Raw genomic sequence first — 17,112 nt, forward strand, 5'->3', positions numbered from 1 at the left:
TTTTTTCAGACAGGAGATCAGAACTTGATTTAGCCTCTAATAGCTAATTAAATAGACACTAGAACTGGGACAAACTCCTGAACAGAAAAAGTCCTTACAAATACCCAAATTTGGATACCCAAAGCTGTAGGGCAGCCTTCTAGAATTTCCGAAGAGCCTATATTTAAGCCTTGACCCAATCTCCACATTTGCAGGGTTTGGGGTTTTGTTTTTGTGCCACAGACCTCCTTTCGCTCACTCTCTCTGGGCTAGTTACGGGACAGCCAGTTAAGCACTGCGACTTCCCGCAGCGGGAACAGCTCCGTAGACACGTTATGTCTATGCCCATGGATCTGTAACGCAAAACTGTCAGCGCTCCTCGGAGCTATCTAGAGCACCTGAGAACTGCCCTCTCCTCATTTCAGGAGATTTTACTACCTGGGACTAGCTCTAGTCTGCCCCCATGCACTGAATACCTCCCGGCCCAGGGAAAGCACGCGTGGACACCCAGCTAAGCTTCACCGAAAGGAGCAGAGCTGACGCACTCCAGAACTGCTCCATGATGTGAAGCAAAAGCATCTGCTGATGCTCCGAGCTGAGGCCGATCGTCTGGTTACACACGAACTGATCCAAATTAATGCCCTCCTGTAGAGGAGCCTAGAGCGCCCGCGCCTGCTGTCACCCAGAGAGGTTGCCTTAGCACGAGGTGTTGCTGTCCATAGTGCCTGGCTATTTCACAGAATCATAGAATCACAGAATGCTCAAGGTTGGAAGGGACCTCTAGAGATCATCTAGTCCAACCCCTCTGCACATGCAGGGTCACCTAGAGCACGTGGCACAGGACTGCGTCCAAGCGGGTTTGAAGATCTCCAGAGAAGGAGACTCCACAACCTCTCTGGGCAGCCTGTTCCAGTGCTCTGTCACCCTCACTGGCAAGAATTTTTTCCTGAAGTTCCTGTGGAACTTTTGGTGTTTCAGTTTGTGGCCATTTCCTCTAGTTCTGTCGGTGGCCAGCAGTGAAAAGAGGCCAGCACCATCCTCCTCACGGCCTCCCTTGAGGTACTTCTAGACACTGCTCAGGTCCCCTTAACCTTCTCTTCTCCAGCTGAACAGGCCCAGCTCCCTCAGCCTCTCCTCATAGGGCAGATGTTCCAGGTCCCTGATCATCCTTGTATTTCCAGGATGAGACATGGAGTCAGAAGGGAAAGCCAAATGTGAGCTGGAGTGCTGCACACAAGCCCCTCACCAACATGAGGGCTACAAGCATAAACCACACCAGAATTTATTTCCTTGGTCTGCTAAGAACACCCCAACAGGCCCCATGCCATGCACTGCATCAGGCACTCACAACTCGGGCTAAGGACCAAGTAAAAAGACAAAACTAAAGGCTTTCTACTCACACCCAGAGAGATCAAATCAAAAGAACAGGGAACATGCTAGGAGCAGCGACTCCCATCCTGCAGCAAATAGGGAAAATTAAGCCACACAGCAGCAAATATAACTAGATTTAGTCCCTTGACCTTGCCCTGCCTCCCTCCCAGGCCTGACAATATTTATTAGCTGTTGATAGAGCACCTGGGTCAGAGCTTTCCCCCAGTCTCCCTGGGACACACTAAGCAAAGGCAAACACTTGGCCTAGATATCCACATGTAGGGTTTCAGCTTCAGCTTTGCAATCTCTTTTGTCCCTCGCTGGGTACCACCAAGGACTGATGTTTGCTATTTTGGTACCCACATCCCAACACAGGCAAAGCCCCCAAAGCAAGTTGTTCAACTAGAGAGCGTTCACAAACTGACCCAGAAACAGACGCAGCCTTAGGACAAGTTTCTGGCTCGGACTAAGCTTAGCTTGAAGAACATGGCTTGTGCTTGATGGACATGACGAACATCTGGAGTGAGAGGTACCCAGCTCAGAGCAGCCACAGCCCAGGCTCACCCATCCGTCGCCAGACCCATGAACCAGCTCCAGTGGGATTAAAAAGCCTTGGAAGGTGAGGTGTGGAAGGAAAGAACTTCTTGTTTCGGTAAGACTCCCTGAAGAAAAACGCTTGTGCATTCCCTGCATTTCCCTCGCTCCTACCAACAGCCAGGGAAACTGCACCAAGCAATTCCAGCAGTAACATCAAGCGGGCGCAGACACACCAGGGCTCCTGCACGTGCCACTCCACTACAGATCTGCCCGGCTCACAGGGCCTCCTCACGTCTCTTCCAAACTGATTTTTTTTACGGTTGTAAAAGCGACCCGCAGCCGTGTGGCAGGAGGCCGCAAGAGCCGATCCCTGGGGCATCGCGTCCGCGGCAGCTCACTGCAGCACCAGGCGCAGCCCTCACGTGGCACCTGAGGGGACACAAGTGACAGGGAGGCCCAAAGGCAGCTGAGCCGCCAGGGCACCACACGCTGCCAGAGAGGGACCTGCAGCAGAGAGCACGAGGACGGGGGCTTCACAGGAAGGATGTGTCTCTAGAGTGAGAAAAATCACGCTGTTCCCCATCACGCCGTAGGGCTCGAAACTAAGCTCCGCCAGCAGGACCACTGAGCACCCTCCTCCTGCATTTTTTAATTTGGTGGGTGAGCTCATTGACTATTGGAGTTGCTGTCTTTAAAGTTTTCCAAATGCCGTTCTATTTAAAGCCCCTGTGAAGAAGGAATTCAATTTATCAAGTGAATGAAAGAAGAATTCTTAGCAGGAACCCTGGTGAGCTAATCAAGAGTCACAATAAAATGTCAGGGGTCCTGCAACTCTCAACAGGAGGTTAACACCAAATTCGAGCAGGCAAAAGGAAGAATATTGGTTCATGACAAAACATGCTATGGACTAATAAGTGCACTCTAAAATATGCACTGCAAGTATATGAAAGCTTAAGGATAAGCCAAGAAAACAATCTGTTATGCACACTTTTTATATATCCCTAGTACAAAAATCAAAATATTGTGCCACATCCATTCCATTCAACACAGAAAAAAAATTTTGAAGCAATTTGATTTTGTTCTGCCGTATCTACATTTGCGATGTTGTTTTGAAAATTCATACAGCAATGTAGTTGAAATCATATAATTTGTACGTATCTGTACCATTCTGCACCTAACCCCAATGGGCTGAAAACCAAAACCACAAAGTTCAAAACAGTGCTGAGTGTATCGTCCAAAACCCAAGGACACAGGAGGCCCAAGACAGCACTTTTGTCTTGGCAAATCTGCCAAAATTTAAAAGGTGACCTCTCTATAGCTGCAAAGGTAACCCGGATTTCCACTACATACCTGAAGTTTCAAACTTCTCTATTCCTCAGTCTCACTTTATGCAGGAAAAGGACATGGATACCAGCTGGATTACCAGTAATAAATCTAACAACCAATTATGTAACAGCTGAAGGAGAAGACAGGGAAAGGAGATGGCCATAAATGACCTTCTAGGACAGGAAAACCAGTTGCAGTCAACACCATTTTGGAAATCAATTTATGGTCAAGTCAATCATAGCAATAACTATGTTAGGCTTTCAGTTATTCCATGAAAAGCCCCAGGGGAGGGGACAAAAACCCTCAGAAGTGTTGTCAAAAGGTCTTTAAGTGCATTAGCTGATCAGTAGATGCAGATAGAATTCCATAAAGATCCCTTCTTGCTTGCCTGGATACTGACAGAGGGACAGGGGAATTGCAGCTTCAATGCAGCTGGACTATCAGCTTGTCGCAGCATCATTCGGTTACAATAGATGCTATCTGACAAGCTGTTATTTGCTTCAAAAGCATGGCTTTGTTGCTGTAATATTTCATCTAAAATTTGTGAAGAACACTTCATCTTCATGAATACAAGGCAAAATTAGAGTTGTTTTTAACAGAACATTATGTAATGATCTAAAAATATAAGCACTGCTCTATTTAATTACCATGCACAAATGTGATAACACAGCATAAAGACTGACATCGCCGGATAATGCATTGTTGATGCCCAAAGAGACTTATTTAACATGGATTATTCTTTCCAGAAGTAAAGGATTTCAAAAAGCTTGATTAGAAAAAACCATTACAGACACTGTAAAACTTACGCATTCACCCAGCTCCTCTAAGTCCCCTATAATGGCAGTTAAATGTGAAATATCCTATTCAGAGCCTCTCTCCCTGTATGCACACATATGCATAGCAGCAAGTTTTATGATGATCGTACTAGAAAACATTAAATAGCATCTAGATTGCGACTACCAGGCTCTTCTCCTTCCATATAGGAACACGATGCTCCTTTATTTTTGTATTTTTTAAGAAGTCTTTAAAAGATAAGCAAGTACCTCTTCATATTTTATGCCAATTAATAATAAGCAAAGAAACCAAACTGCTTCACAAGGAGGAAAGTTATCAGGAGCTTTAGGAAGAGATATGACCAACACTCTTACACCAGTGGGTTATTTCTAACAGCAAGTTTTTGCAGAATCATAAAAAAAAAGGATGTTACAGCAGTCTTTGCTTACAAAGGTGCAGCCACAACATCCTAAGGAGATGAACAGGTTAAGATTTGCAGAGATATAACATATTTATTATGCAGGCAGGCAGTAAAAGACAAACTTGGGCTATGCCTACGGTATTAGAAGAGTTTAACTCCATCTCACACAAATCATCATCTACTGAGCTGTTTTTCTGGACTTATGTACAGGTCATTCAAATATATTACAAGTCACGTCAAAGCCATCACTCAGCAGGCAGGTTTTCAGGTGTGAAAACAAACAAATTGGTTTGGTAAATAGCAAGTTCCTTCATCTCTTGTAAAACTATTCAATCTCTAAATTAAAATGGATGTTTTATTATTACTTCTAATTAACATCCTCATGCTTAAGCACATGTTAACTTAGACTGAGGAAGCCATTGCTGCAAAACCACAGATAAAAATTCTCCCTGAGGTTTGACCAGTTGTTTTCCCAGTTTTATGTTAACCTTAAATTACAGTGATTCACCTGCAGTAACCCAAACCTCTGGAGGCACTTCTGTTTATGCTTTTCCTTTGTATTTTTATCTCATTAAAAATACTCTTTACCTCAGAGAGCTCCCTATAGCGGAAATCATAGGGGTCAAAACCTCCAGGTTCTTTATCTGTAATTTCAATAGGAAAAAAGCCTGTCTGATTTAATGACTATTTATTCTCTGGAGTTACCAGCAACTGTTGCCACAAGACTGCAGTGTCTCTTCAGTAAAGAAGAAACCACTTCTGTTTTTCCTTCTGTTTAAAAAAAAAAAAAAAAAAAAAAAGTAAATGGCATCTGTGCACTTGACATTTTTGCATTCTCATAGAACAGCTATTTTGCAGGAATGGTTAGTATTAAAATACTGGACTGATGCTCCTTTCTTTCCCAGTAATTAGCTACTGTTCAAAAACTTGCACCTCCAGTGTCAGTAAAGGCAACACCAGCCATAAACCCATTTGGGAACTCAAAAAACTAAAGGATCTGACTGCCTAAGATCAGAGTAGAGCCGAAAATTAGACTGACACCCCCAAATACCAGGCAGAGCTAAGCACGAGTCAGCTGGAACTAAAAGTTTAACCAATCGGTATACATCCTGGCTGCGTAAAATGGTATCCAAAGCAGCATAAGCGACACACGCTTTAAAAAAAAAAAAAAAAAAAAAAAAAAAAAAAAAAAGCCTAATTAAAAGCTCTTCTTTCCATCAGGAATTCTTGCAAAACTGTAAACTTCAAGTAGAAAACATACAGTACAGGCTGGACACAGGAAGGGAAAAATGAATAGGAGGAAAATGAAACAGGCAGGAGAAAACCAAAAAGGCCAGTCTGGATCTTCCCTGAGCAAGATTAAAACAAAGGCACCTCCACCACCCCTTTGGGAAGTCCTGCGGGGAGAACAGGCACAGATCCCATTAACCAGGAGCTAGGGAAAGAAGCGGCCTGGATCTGCCTTACTGGGAAATGCCCATGGGGAGACACCAAACACTTCACAGCCCGGGGAGTTTGTTTATTTCAGGGAGGATTTTTTTTTGGAGGGGGAGAATATCTTCTTATAGAAGAACCTTATAAAGGGCTGGTAGTTGAGGGATAACTACGCTGAAACCCATAAACACATTTTTCTCTAGGGCTCAATTACTACAAAGGATGCCAATCGACTTGACAAGTCAATTTTTCTCCCAAGTAAAATATCTAATTCTCCAGCAACTCAGTGCTTACAACTAAAAAAAAAATATTAAAAAAGCCATGAGATAAATATTAGCAATTTTTAACACAAAGAAATAAGCATCAACGTTTCGCATAAATGAGCTTCTGAAAGTATAATTTCACGATTGAAATCTAAATAAACGTGACTCTGGTTTTCGATTCTATTTTTTTCTAATAGATGTACATTTCAAAACCCAGGAAAAAATAAATGCAAGCTGCAGATCGCTGTTTATTACAAATGACCTCCACAGCCCTCAAAGACAAGCTATAAAGCTGTGTGCAAAGCTAGACAATCTGGGCACCCAGCCATAAAGCATCACTGCTGCAGCCCAGATAACCGCTCGCGCCGCCGAGCCATCGCTGGCTGCAACCCCACAGGGAAGAGCTCCAGAAAGCAGAGCGCGCTACCGCCAAGGCTCCTCGGCTTTTACGGGCTTGAATCACAACTGCAGCCGGGGCTTCGGCGCTGAAAAGCTACAGGGCTGGTTCACGGTGGGGCTGAGACCACAACCAGGCACGTTTTGACGCTTGGCACTCTGAACTGTGAGGCTTGCACACGGCTAGTTATTCTGCAGTCGTTCGGTGAAATTCGGGGTGTCTCCATGAAGAGGCTTTTTCATTTGGATGAGGAGACAGATGTTACATTAAAAAAAAAAAAAAAGATGAGATGCATCTTTTAAAATACTGCAGGATTTTTTTGCAAGCACTGCCCTTTGATGCAGTCTTAAAAAGCACTGTAACCATTCTGTACAAGACTTATTATAATCAAATTTAGACTTCTTTTATGTTTTGAGCAGGAGATTTTAAGACATGTTAGTGCCAAAGGATGGCATTGTGCAAGGAAAGTTTCAGAAAATACGGCTACAACCATGCACCAGAATCCACTGTGAGGATTAACCACATATAAATTCTGATAAAATAAGCGTACATATGGCCACATCTGCTAATGAAGATGTAAAACTAAGGCAAGCTTTTTGGTAGACACAAATTTCATACCCAGTTCAGATTCCTAAAGCAAGATTAAATAACACTCTGATTCTTCTGCTTTCATACATTAGGAATAATCATTTTTCATTTTCCCACTAGCATTTACCAGTGAAGAGACTGTGCAAAGCACATAGATCATTTAGTAATGCAATTTACTGTCACTTCTAGATCATCTCCCCACTCAATAAAGTATATTTCTCTTCTAAATACTATTTGCCCTAGCTGATATCTTCATAATACAGCTGAAAACCTCCAGCCATTATCACTAGAAGGCATCAGCTGATCCTAAATTGGCTACACTGCAGCGTCACAGGCATTTAAGAGGTTTCCTTATCATTCATCTTTAATACTACGGGATTGACAGGCTCCTACCTGCAGCTTCTAGGCCAAAGGGAAACCTTCTAATGGTATTACCATTATCTTGTAATCTGCATTTTAAACAATTAAAACAATAGCACTTTCGTGTTACACATCTCCACTGTAACCAAAGATGATAAATTTTTAATCGGTTCTCACATTCAAAGTCCTAGAGAGCACCAATTTTTTTTTAAACAAGCAATATCCAATTCCGCATGCAAGCTGCTCTACCGTCAAGCAGAATTAGCAGAGTAACTGGCTCTAAAATACAAATAATCAGCACAGACTAATTCATTTAGCTGGGAAGGGCTGTTTTATTTTTAAATATGCACTTCTAGTCGATAGCATCTAGCAATGCTTTCCAGCTGAAAGCCTCTTTTTACTCAAGCAAAGGATGGCTCCACCCCTGACCTCCTCCTCCAGCTACTTTTGGAAAGGGGCCAGGCAAGAGCATTTGGAAAAGCGCGTGTTTATCTCGGCAAGGCCAGCTGCTTGGAGGAAATAAATGTAAGTTAACATATTACCCGTTCCCACGTACCCCGCCTCGCTTTAGTCGTTGCACTAAAACTGAAAGTAAAACACTGCTATTGGACTTTCGTAGCAGGCTTCCCATTAACGGTGTCTATGGTACGTACGGTATCAGAACCGGCTGTAAAACTGCAGCTCGGGTTGAGTGAACAGCAGGCACTAATTCCCTCACACGATGAATGTGATTTCCTGGCACTTCTGAATGAAATACAGAAAAACTAGGAGATTTCTAGAGTAATCAGCATGCATCCTTTCTACAAGGTTCACATTCAAGGGGCTACAAAAATGCACAGCTTCCCCTGACAAAATCTTTGCCCTTCCCTGGTCTTTGTTTCCCTAGCTGGGCCAGGTATGGAAACTCGGAGCAATCCAGCACAGAGGTTTTGGATTAAAAACACTGCTGTGTCCAAACAATTATTTTGTTTCTCATAAAGAGAAACTACATCTGCTTATTTTTGAAGGGCTTAAAGCGTTTCTTTAAAGGATGGTGTTACCTTTTTTCCTGCAGACACGAGCAAATGACACCAAAAGCATAGCTTTTTATTTAGTTGGAAGGCAAAATGCCTAAATAAACCAATAAAAGACCCTCCCGAGCTAGAGGAAGATTTCTCATTCATCCTCACAGCCTTGGAGATAGCCAAAAAAGGAGATGAACAAGGTGAACGCGGGTCTAATCACAAGCACCACAGACAGGTTTTGAAGGATGTAAGGACCTGCCAGGTCAAGAGTGTAAACCTTGAAGGTACCAAATGCTTCTTAACACTGAGCCAAGTCGAGGTTGGGCTCCTGGAACAAATGCCACTGGCACAGAGCAAGGCTCCCCGCCAGGACGTGCGTGGGAAGCGGGACTTGCGCCGCACGCCCGTGACAGACCACTAATTGCAAGATAGAACAGACTGCAATTTCCATAAGTGCACACACAAACCAAACCTTTATGGCAATTCACATGCCACCACTTATGTCCGTCAATATAAGAATCCACACGCATGCTGAATAAAAACCATCAATAAATCCCAAGTGGTTGATACTGTAATCCAAGAGAGTACCAAACAACAACCCTAGTTTGCACCATTTCCTGAGTTTTTTTTTTAATCAGAAAAAAAATATTTTGCCCAAAACACAGAATATTGTCCAAAATACAGCTTGCATTAATATCCGTTAGCCTCATCCTTAAACATTAAGGGTACAGAGCTACCCTCCAAGTCCAGACCCATCACTTTCTGATGGCAGCAACCGTTCACCGAGAGGGAACTGGGACCATTTTCACTTCACATGCTCAGTGCCAGTCTGATAACTTCTAAGGATGATGCATCTGCCAAAAACCAAAAGATAATGGCGAAAAGGTCCAAGGCATCCTATTACCAACCCCCCAAGCTCTCAGGTCCACTCCAAAAGTTTAAATTAAGCCAATTTACTGTATTTTTCTTTCGAGACTCAGTAGAATCAGAAGAAACTGATCCAATCCATAGCACCTTCTCTTTTAATCTCACCCCCCAAGAAACGCTGGTCCTACCAATTAAAGTAGCAGTCCCTTACAGGTCAAAGGAGCTTTTCAAACTGATATTTATACTTTAACATTTAGGGAATGGTTCCAGGAGACAGAGGGGAAACAGCAGTGTTTACAGGTCTGTCAACTCAGCATTTCAAGCCCACCACCAAAGCAGTGACAGATGCCTGAAGCCTCCACCTCCCTGGAAAACACACTGGGAAGAAGCACTAGGGTCTCCTCTTCCAGCCTTTTCTTAAATAGGAAGGAGTTGCACGCAAGAGGAAATTACATTTTAAATTCCAGGCTTGGGTGAACCCAAGATTTTAAGAAAATCGCTTCAGGAATGAATATTCACAGCTGCCCATCATCCAGGCACATCCGCACTGTGCTGAGTCCTGCAGCCCCACCAGCATCCACCTGGTTTAAAGGTCTGCATCACGGAGCAGCCCAACAACCACCACCATTACCGGACTTCACCTCCCTTACCCAGGCCAACCTCCAACACAGATTTTAGTGTACAAATTAGTGTCAAATTTAGTGTCCAAATAAGTGGTTTTGTGTATACATGTGAGGAGAAAATAGGCAACAAAATGGGCACAACAACTTCTAAATTTACAGCTGCTGTTTTATCAATTGAACAAATTGATGTAACGGCCACCAAACACTCGAGTTTTATCTGAAATTACAGCAGCCACCAAGTGCGCTCAGCAGCATTATAATATTTAACGAAAAATGGGAAAAACCCAATTGAGGCATCCATTATCTATGCATTCATATCGTTCAATAAATCCCATAATTGGACCTTCAACTAATTACATATTAAGAAGATTAACCTTTGACACAACTTGTGATATAAACAAAGAAGGCCCAAACAATTAATAAATTTCAGTGTTTTGAGATTTCTGAGGTGAACAGCTGAGCGCTCCCCATTCTCCTCCCTTGCGGTGCTGCAGTTCAGGGTATAAATCCAGATTATGTTCTCCCCCACCTCGGGATGACACTCTGGGCTTTGCAAGAAGCCCGTTCCCTGGATATCTAGGAGGAAATTACAGTAGTTCCCTATAAGCTCATTAAGGAGGGGAGAACAGGAAAAGGATCTGGAGACCTGAACTTTGGGCCAAAAGGAGAGAGCTGGACAAGGCTCCACACTCCGGAGGGCGATTCCCAGCACCTCGGCCGCTCGCGCCGCTCTCTGCGGCAGCTTTTGCACATGCAGGTCATAAAGCAAACGCACACAGCGGTGTCTGCAACAGCAGCACCTCCAACGCCTGCAGCCCAAAGGAAACACTTCATACCCAGATAAAACTCCTGCGAGTTATTCTGCACAACTACTGAAAATAGAAAAAAAAATACACGTAAAAATACAAATTCTAAAGCATTTTCACTTAAAGCTAAGTGTGTATCTATGATAACAATGGATTTTTAAGTTATTTCGTGGTGCAATTTGCTTCACTGACATAGTAAGAAGAATAAATAAACAAACAAATCCTGTTTCAGAGTCGTGGGGAAAGGTCTGCACCGGCTTAGCAGGTCTCTTCCCTTCCTAACTTGTGCTTGTCCCAGGTGCAGGGAGGCCATCACCCCCTCTTACCTTTTAGTCTTTCCTTTATGGGGCTCTTTGGCAGCTTTCGGTTCAGTCTCAGTCTTGCTGTAAGGAAACAAGCGAGTATTTTGTCTAGCGTGGGGGGGTCTTTCTGACGTGTTCCTTTTTGTTGTTTTAATGTTTTTTTTTAAAGTGTACCCGTAATTTCACGAATCTGAATACGAAAAAAAAATCTCACACGGCCAAAAAATTCAGTTTTTTTGTTGTTGTCGTCGTTTGTTTACCCCGCACACAAGGGAAAAAAAAATCTGCCACACAGGAGAAGAAGGGAAAAAAATAAAACCACAACAACAACAGATCGACAAGAAAACACTATCCAAGTAGAAAAGCGAAGAGCTTCAGTGTTATCCAGCCCGGAGAAGTGCAGCAAAGGCAGGTCCGATTCCCGAACAAGCTCCCGGTTTCCAGGGGCTCCGCTCGCGCTACGCGCTGCAGCGAGGCCGCCGGCCGCGGGTCCCGTGCGCGCGGCCCGGCGGGCGCTCAGTCCGCATCGAGCGGCGCCGAGGGCGGAGGAGACGGGGGGTAAAAAGTGCAAATTAAAAAGGGCCGGGGGGACGCGCGGGACCCCCCCTGCAGGGGCGCGGCGCCGCGCGGGGGACCCGCAGTCTCATGGGGCGCCGCGCGGCGGGGGAGCCTCGCGGTCTCTGCCGGGCGGAGCGGGGAGCGCGGCGGGAGGCTCCGGCGGCCGCTGCCGCAGGGAGGGCAGCCGAGGAGGAGGATCCGGCGGCGCCTCGCGGGGAGCCCCCAGGGGGCAGCGGGGGGAACCCAACAGTCTCTCCGCGGCTCCCGGCGGGGTGGGCAGAGCCCGCGGGGTCCTCGGCGGGATGCGGGGCCGGGGCGCCGCGGGTAGGAGCAGGACAGGGCCGGTCGCTCTTTCCACCGCCGCTCGCTCTCGGCTCGCGCGCTCAGGGCCGCGCAGCCGCCGCGCTCCGCCTCGCCGCCGCCGCGCCCGGGAGCTGCGCTGCCGCCGCCGCCGCCATTTTGCTGCTCACTGACAAGAACCCGCCGGGCAGCGCGAGAGCGCGCGCGCCCCCCTCCCCCGCGCAGGGACCGCCCCCCGCGCGCGCCCACGTGACGTAGGCGCCCCTGCCGCATGCAAATGAGCGCGGCGGCGCCGGCCAACCAGCGGCGAGGCCGCTGGCCACGCCCCCCTCCTTGGCCACGCCCCCTCCTCCCCCGCCCGGCGGCGGCGGCAGCGCGCGCTCCCGCTGCGGCCCCGCCCGCCGCGACCCCCCCCCCTCCAGCGGCGGGACGGACACGGGGACACAGGGATACAGGGATACAGGGATACAGGGACACGGGGACACGGGGACACCCGCCATGTGCACCCTGCACACCGGGGTCGGTGCATTCACCCCGCGCCCCCGCCGCGGGACACGGCCCGCGCCCGGCCCGCGCCGTGTGGGCACATAGCTATAGGCAGCTACGCGGATGCATGTGTGTGTATATACGCGTGCACGGCTGCCTTGGCATGTTTGCACATATGCACGGATGTGTATATTTACATACACACACGTAGATATCCACAATACGCTTTCCATAGGGTGCCAGGCCACGCACCGCCGCCTGCACCCAGAAAAATTCCCTGTTTCAACGAAACCAATGGCTACGCAGCTGTTGTTGAACAGCACAAAACTACAGGGAAGCAAGCGCGTGGTCTGGGGGGAATGTCCGTGGTTCTGGCCAACAGGACGGCACCTGGAGCGGGGCAGGGGCGGAATAAGGAATAAATAAATAAATAAAGGAATAAATAAATAAATAAATAAATAAATAAAACAACTGGGATGCAGCCCTGGTGGGTCCCTTGGCCACTGGAGGGAGCCCATATTGTGCTGGCGCGCGGAAGACCAAAAATGATAGAATCCGAAATACCAGATTGCTGGAGTCGGAATCAAGTGTCGTCTCCAAGTCAGCGCGTGAGCTATGTGCATGCAAAATGGTACAAAATCAGGTTTAAATGCCCCCTTTTGCTTCTTCAGTACAAAGAAATGGAAACATGATTAAAGAATGTGGGTTTTTCCCCCTGCACAATTGGAATGTCCGTCCTGGAGCAAATCTGCACCCGTGACGTGGGGACGGCAGAGGGGTGGGAATGTCACCAAACACATCCTGCCCCTCAGCCTCTTCCCTGGCCAGTGCTCTCGCTCCAAGGTGATGCTCCGAGGAAGGGTTCCGTATGGCACCAGAACGGCACCATCCTGTTCTTTACCCCCTTGCTGGGACCATGCCCAGGTGGGAGAACCCAACACTGGGACAGTTGTTCCCAGCTATCCAATGTCCTCTCCCTGGCCTTGTGGTGCGACCTGGACCAGCAGAGCTTCCAAGCCTCCACACTGGCCTTGGGGCAGAAGGGCCTTCCAAAAACACAGATGCTGGAGGGGCAAGTCCAACCCGGCAAGCACCACCGCAGCAGTCTGAAAGACCTTCCACTCTCTGAGGTGGTTCCCCCTCTTTGCATAAAAATCGAGTGTTTACAAGACCAGCCCAGGAAGGGTAAATCTGCATCCAGTTCCTCACCTGTCCATCCCACGACAGACTGGGGCATCAATCTGCCTGGCAAGGAACAAAACCAAAGTGTTTTCCATCCTTGCTCTCCAAGCACAGAAACTGCACGAACAAGAACACGAGTGTCCTGAGGCCAGTGAGCAAGCAAGGGGCACATGCCCATGTAGCAAGCTGGCCCCTGCCCGCAGCAGCTACGCTCCTTATCAAGAGCTGTTTAGCATTAAATGCATAACCTGCCCTCAAGAGAGGGCAGAGCCCAGGACCCACCCGCATGGCACTGAGCTGGGTCCACAGGCAGGAAAAGCCTCTATTTTCCCCAGTGATTCCAAGGAAAGGTCTCTCTCACTCAGGTTTTTACCTTCACAATTATTAATTATAGGTAAAGGGCTGTGAAATGTAAAATGAAGCCAGAGGACATCAGAGCTTCTCCTTAGAGAATGAGAGGCTTTGTGCAAGCAGAGGTAACACAAGACCATGCTGGTGGCATCTCGCTTCACCAAAGGTGCAAGGGGTGGAAAAGCTGGCAGGACTTTGGCCAAGCAAAGCAAGGCAGGCAGGTGAGCAGAAAGAGTCCGCATGCGACTACAGATGTTGCAAGAAATCCATTGCAAAGTGCACAAAACACCAGAAATACCAAAGTTGCTAAGTTGCTGCTGGCAAGCTGACATGGGGAACAGCAAGCCAAGACTGTAATAAAAACCCTGAAGCAGAAAGGAAAGGAAAGGTCACCTAAATCAGTTAGGATGAGTTTCCTCAATTAACTGGTAGATTTAATTTGTTCGGGTCACCTGAGAAATAAATACAGCATCCCTAACAATATGAGATCCATTTCTGATGCCCAGGTTTGGCATATAAGTTTTCTGTGCCTTCTTGCATCCTGCCTAAAAGCTGGGTATTACAATTTTCTTTCTGTCTAAAGGAACTTCATCTACATGTCTCTAGCTATCCTTCAGGGTCTTCAAGGTAATTTTTTTTTTGATTTTTTTTGGTCTAAGCAACCAGGAAAAATTCTTATAGTGTAGATTTTGTTTGTTTGTTTGTTTGTTTTTGTAATGAGCTTTTTGCTTGATCATTCTGATGAACTGTTAACCTTTCTTCAAAGGTGGTAAAGTGTTTGGGTAAGAAAAGGAACCAGGGCTTCTTTGTTGAAAAGGCCTTTCAAAAATAGGCTTTTGTTTTCGAGACTCCTTCAGATTTTTATTTTCATCCCACACAGAACCTCATGCATATAAAGCACTTAGAAATTATATACACAGCATTCTCAAAACTCAGATGTTTTTGATTTTCGTTACCTGTTTGCAGATCTCTTATTCTGGCTGAAGGAAATCAGAGCTGGAGTCAGTGCACAAAAAGCTGTTTTTCCTGTAAATACCAGTCCGGCCTTTTTGACATGGACAATTCTAACAGCTGCACCCAAACAACAATCCGGGAGGACAATAATTCTTCTGGGAGAAGCGTTAGAAAGACGAACATCTTCTAGCATCCCACCAAGCATCAAAGCAGCAGTGAAAGAACTGGCAAATAAAGGGACCGTGTGCTCAGGCCAGCCCCTACCCCATCACTTCCTCCACAAGCCAGCGTCAGCCAAACACCTTTTCATTACGAGCGGCAACAGCCGTCGGTGCCGTTTCGCCGCAGAGCTCTCCAAATGACACATCTGACCTCAAACGCTAGGGATGCAGCATGTCAGCACACGTGTGGCTTCACTGTCCTGCACGGTGCATGGGGGGATTTCTTTACACCACTGTATGCAGCTGCCACTCTAGCACATCGCGTTCTACGGGTGACGGGTCCAATGCTAAAAGAGTTTGTCCCAATATTCTGGTTAACCAGGAGAGGAATAATTTGACCTCCCTAAGGTCTTCCTGAATTTTCACCGGGTCGTAACATCCACTTCCTTCTTTCTTTGATCGTGCCATGGCCAGTGGCTGCTGCCTTCCATCCCATTAGTGGCAAAGAACATTTTCAAGACAGGTGACACCAGGAGAGGAAGAGAAGGTCACCAAGGTGGACACTGAGGTCCTGAGTCAAGACCTGGCTCCCACTGCAGCCTGTCGCTAGCGGAGTCAGTCAGAGCGTGAAGAATTTATTGACACCCACCCACCACCCCTAAAGTTTTATGGCAATATAGATCCATTAGAAACCCATTTTGCAGAGGTATTAAAATAATGAAGGTGAGAACTGAGAGGGCAGCATGCTCCTTTGAAAAGCCACTGATCATAATATACTGCTTTAAAGAAAGTTATCATGCAGTCCTCTTAAAGAAAGTTATCAATTAGTCACTCTATCAGACATAGGAGAATTGTTCCCTGAAGAGGATTTTAGGAAGAAAGCCATAGACTAAGTGATGAATTTATCAATAGGGGTTGCCTAGCTCCTTGGATTAAGACGATGTGGCGCAGGGGATTCAGAGACACTCTGAAGTCGGCGCAATAACCTGCTACCTCCCAAGAGGTTCGTGGAGACACTGCCCTCCTGTGAAGACATCCCTGTGGGGCGAAAGAAACTGCAGCAAAGCCCCCAAAGCCCTCGCTCATTGCTACTCCCGTACAAGGTGGTCTCTGTCCGGCAGCCACGCGCGCAGGGATGACATGCGACGGGTCCCTAGAGGGACTATCCAGGCACGGCGCAGAGCTAGCGCGTGGCCACCAGCTTGAGGCACAAGGGCTCAAATCTGCCTCTCCCTGCCAACCCGGTGCCACGATTTTTGCTTGGGAATGCTATCTTGTGCCTTCCTCCCCCAAAATGTTTTCAACCAACTGTAACTTGCTGTGTAAGAGCAAAGCACCATGGATTTCCCAATGAAGAGGCCTACTGAAACTGTGGGACACCGCGGCTGGTGTAAAGCACACATCAACCAGCATCTAGGAGGTGCAAGGGGATGATTTGTCCTTATCTGCTGCTGCACTGTTAAAGGCCTTGGGGCAAAGCAACGGACAATGAAAGGACAAGAATCGAGGATTCACCAGTCCATCAGGAAGACTTTAAAAAGCCTTTATATACCCTGCAATACTCTTGCTCTGCTCTACGCAGCAGTCACTTGGCCGCACAGGATGCACAGCGCCTGGATCAACATGCCAGCAGATTCCCTCAGTCCCAGCTCAAATCTTCATTCCAGATTGGCTGCAAAGGTTTCGTTTTGTTTGGTTTTCCTCATCTGTTTCATATTGCCTCTCCTGCAGCAGGGTCCTGGGACACCACAGGGAGCTGCTGCGTCTGTGCTGGCGCTCGGTGAAGGGCCCCGAGCGGCCTGGCCGTGCGGGATGCCCTGTTCCTCTCAGGACTCAGCCCTTGCTTCCCACCTCCCGAAGCTCCGCTTGGCCGAGCAGCCACGCGGTTTGGCTGCCCGCATGTGGCACAGGGCACATAACCTCCCACAAAATCCTTTTCTTGGTGGAGAAACAACATTCGGCAGCTCAGCAGCCCGGGGCACATTCCCGTCCTGGCAGTCGGAGGGAGGCAACACACAAGATGGAGGATCCAGTACACAAAGGCTGTTTTCTCTGTTAACTTGGGGAC

The 17,112-nt window shown here is 47.1% G+C and overlaps 1 protein-coding gene across 6 annotated transcripts in view; it reads right to left on the reverse strand.

The window, feature by feature from the left end:
- The window catches only part of TNRC6C (trinucleotide repeat containing adaptor 6C), an 89,489-nt gene extending 78,098 nt beyond the window's left edge, over positions 1-11,391 (reverse strand). For all 6 annotated transcript variants that reach the window (XM_088523434.1, XM_088523438.1, XM_088523437.1 and 3 more), the window contains exon 1: positions 11,077-11,391. The gene's annotated coding sequence lies outside the window, so the exon portion shown is untranslated. The remainder of the gene's footprint in view (positions 1-11,076) is intronic.
- Positions 11,392-17,112: the final 5,721 nt, after the last annotated feature.

Source organism: Tinamus guttatus, unplaced genomic scaffold (assembly GCF_059628265.1).
Source record: "Tinamus guttatus ecotype Peru unplaced genomic scaffold, ASM5962826v1 Tinamus_guttatus_pri_ptg000188l, whole genome shotgun sequence".
NCBI classification, from domain to species: Eukaryota; Metazoa; Chordata; class Aves; order Tinamiformes; family Tinamidae; genus Tinamus; species Tinamus guttatus.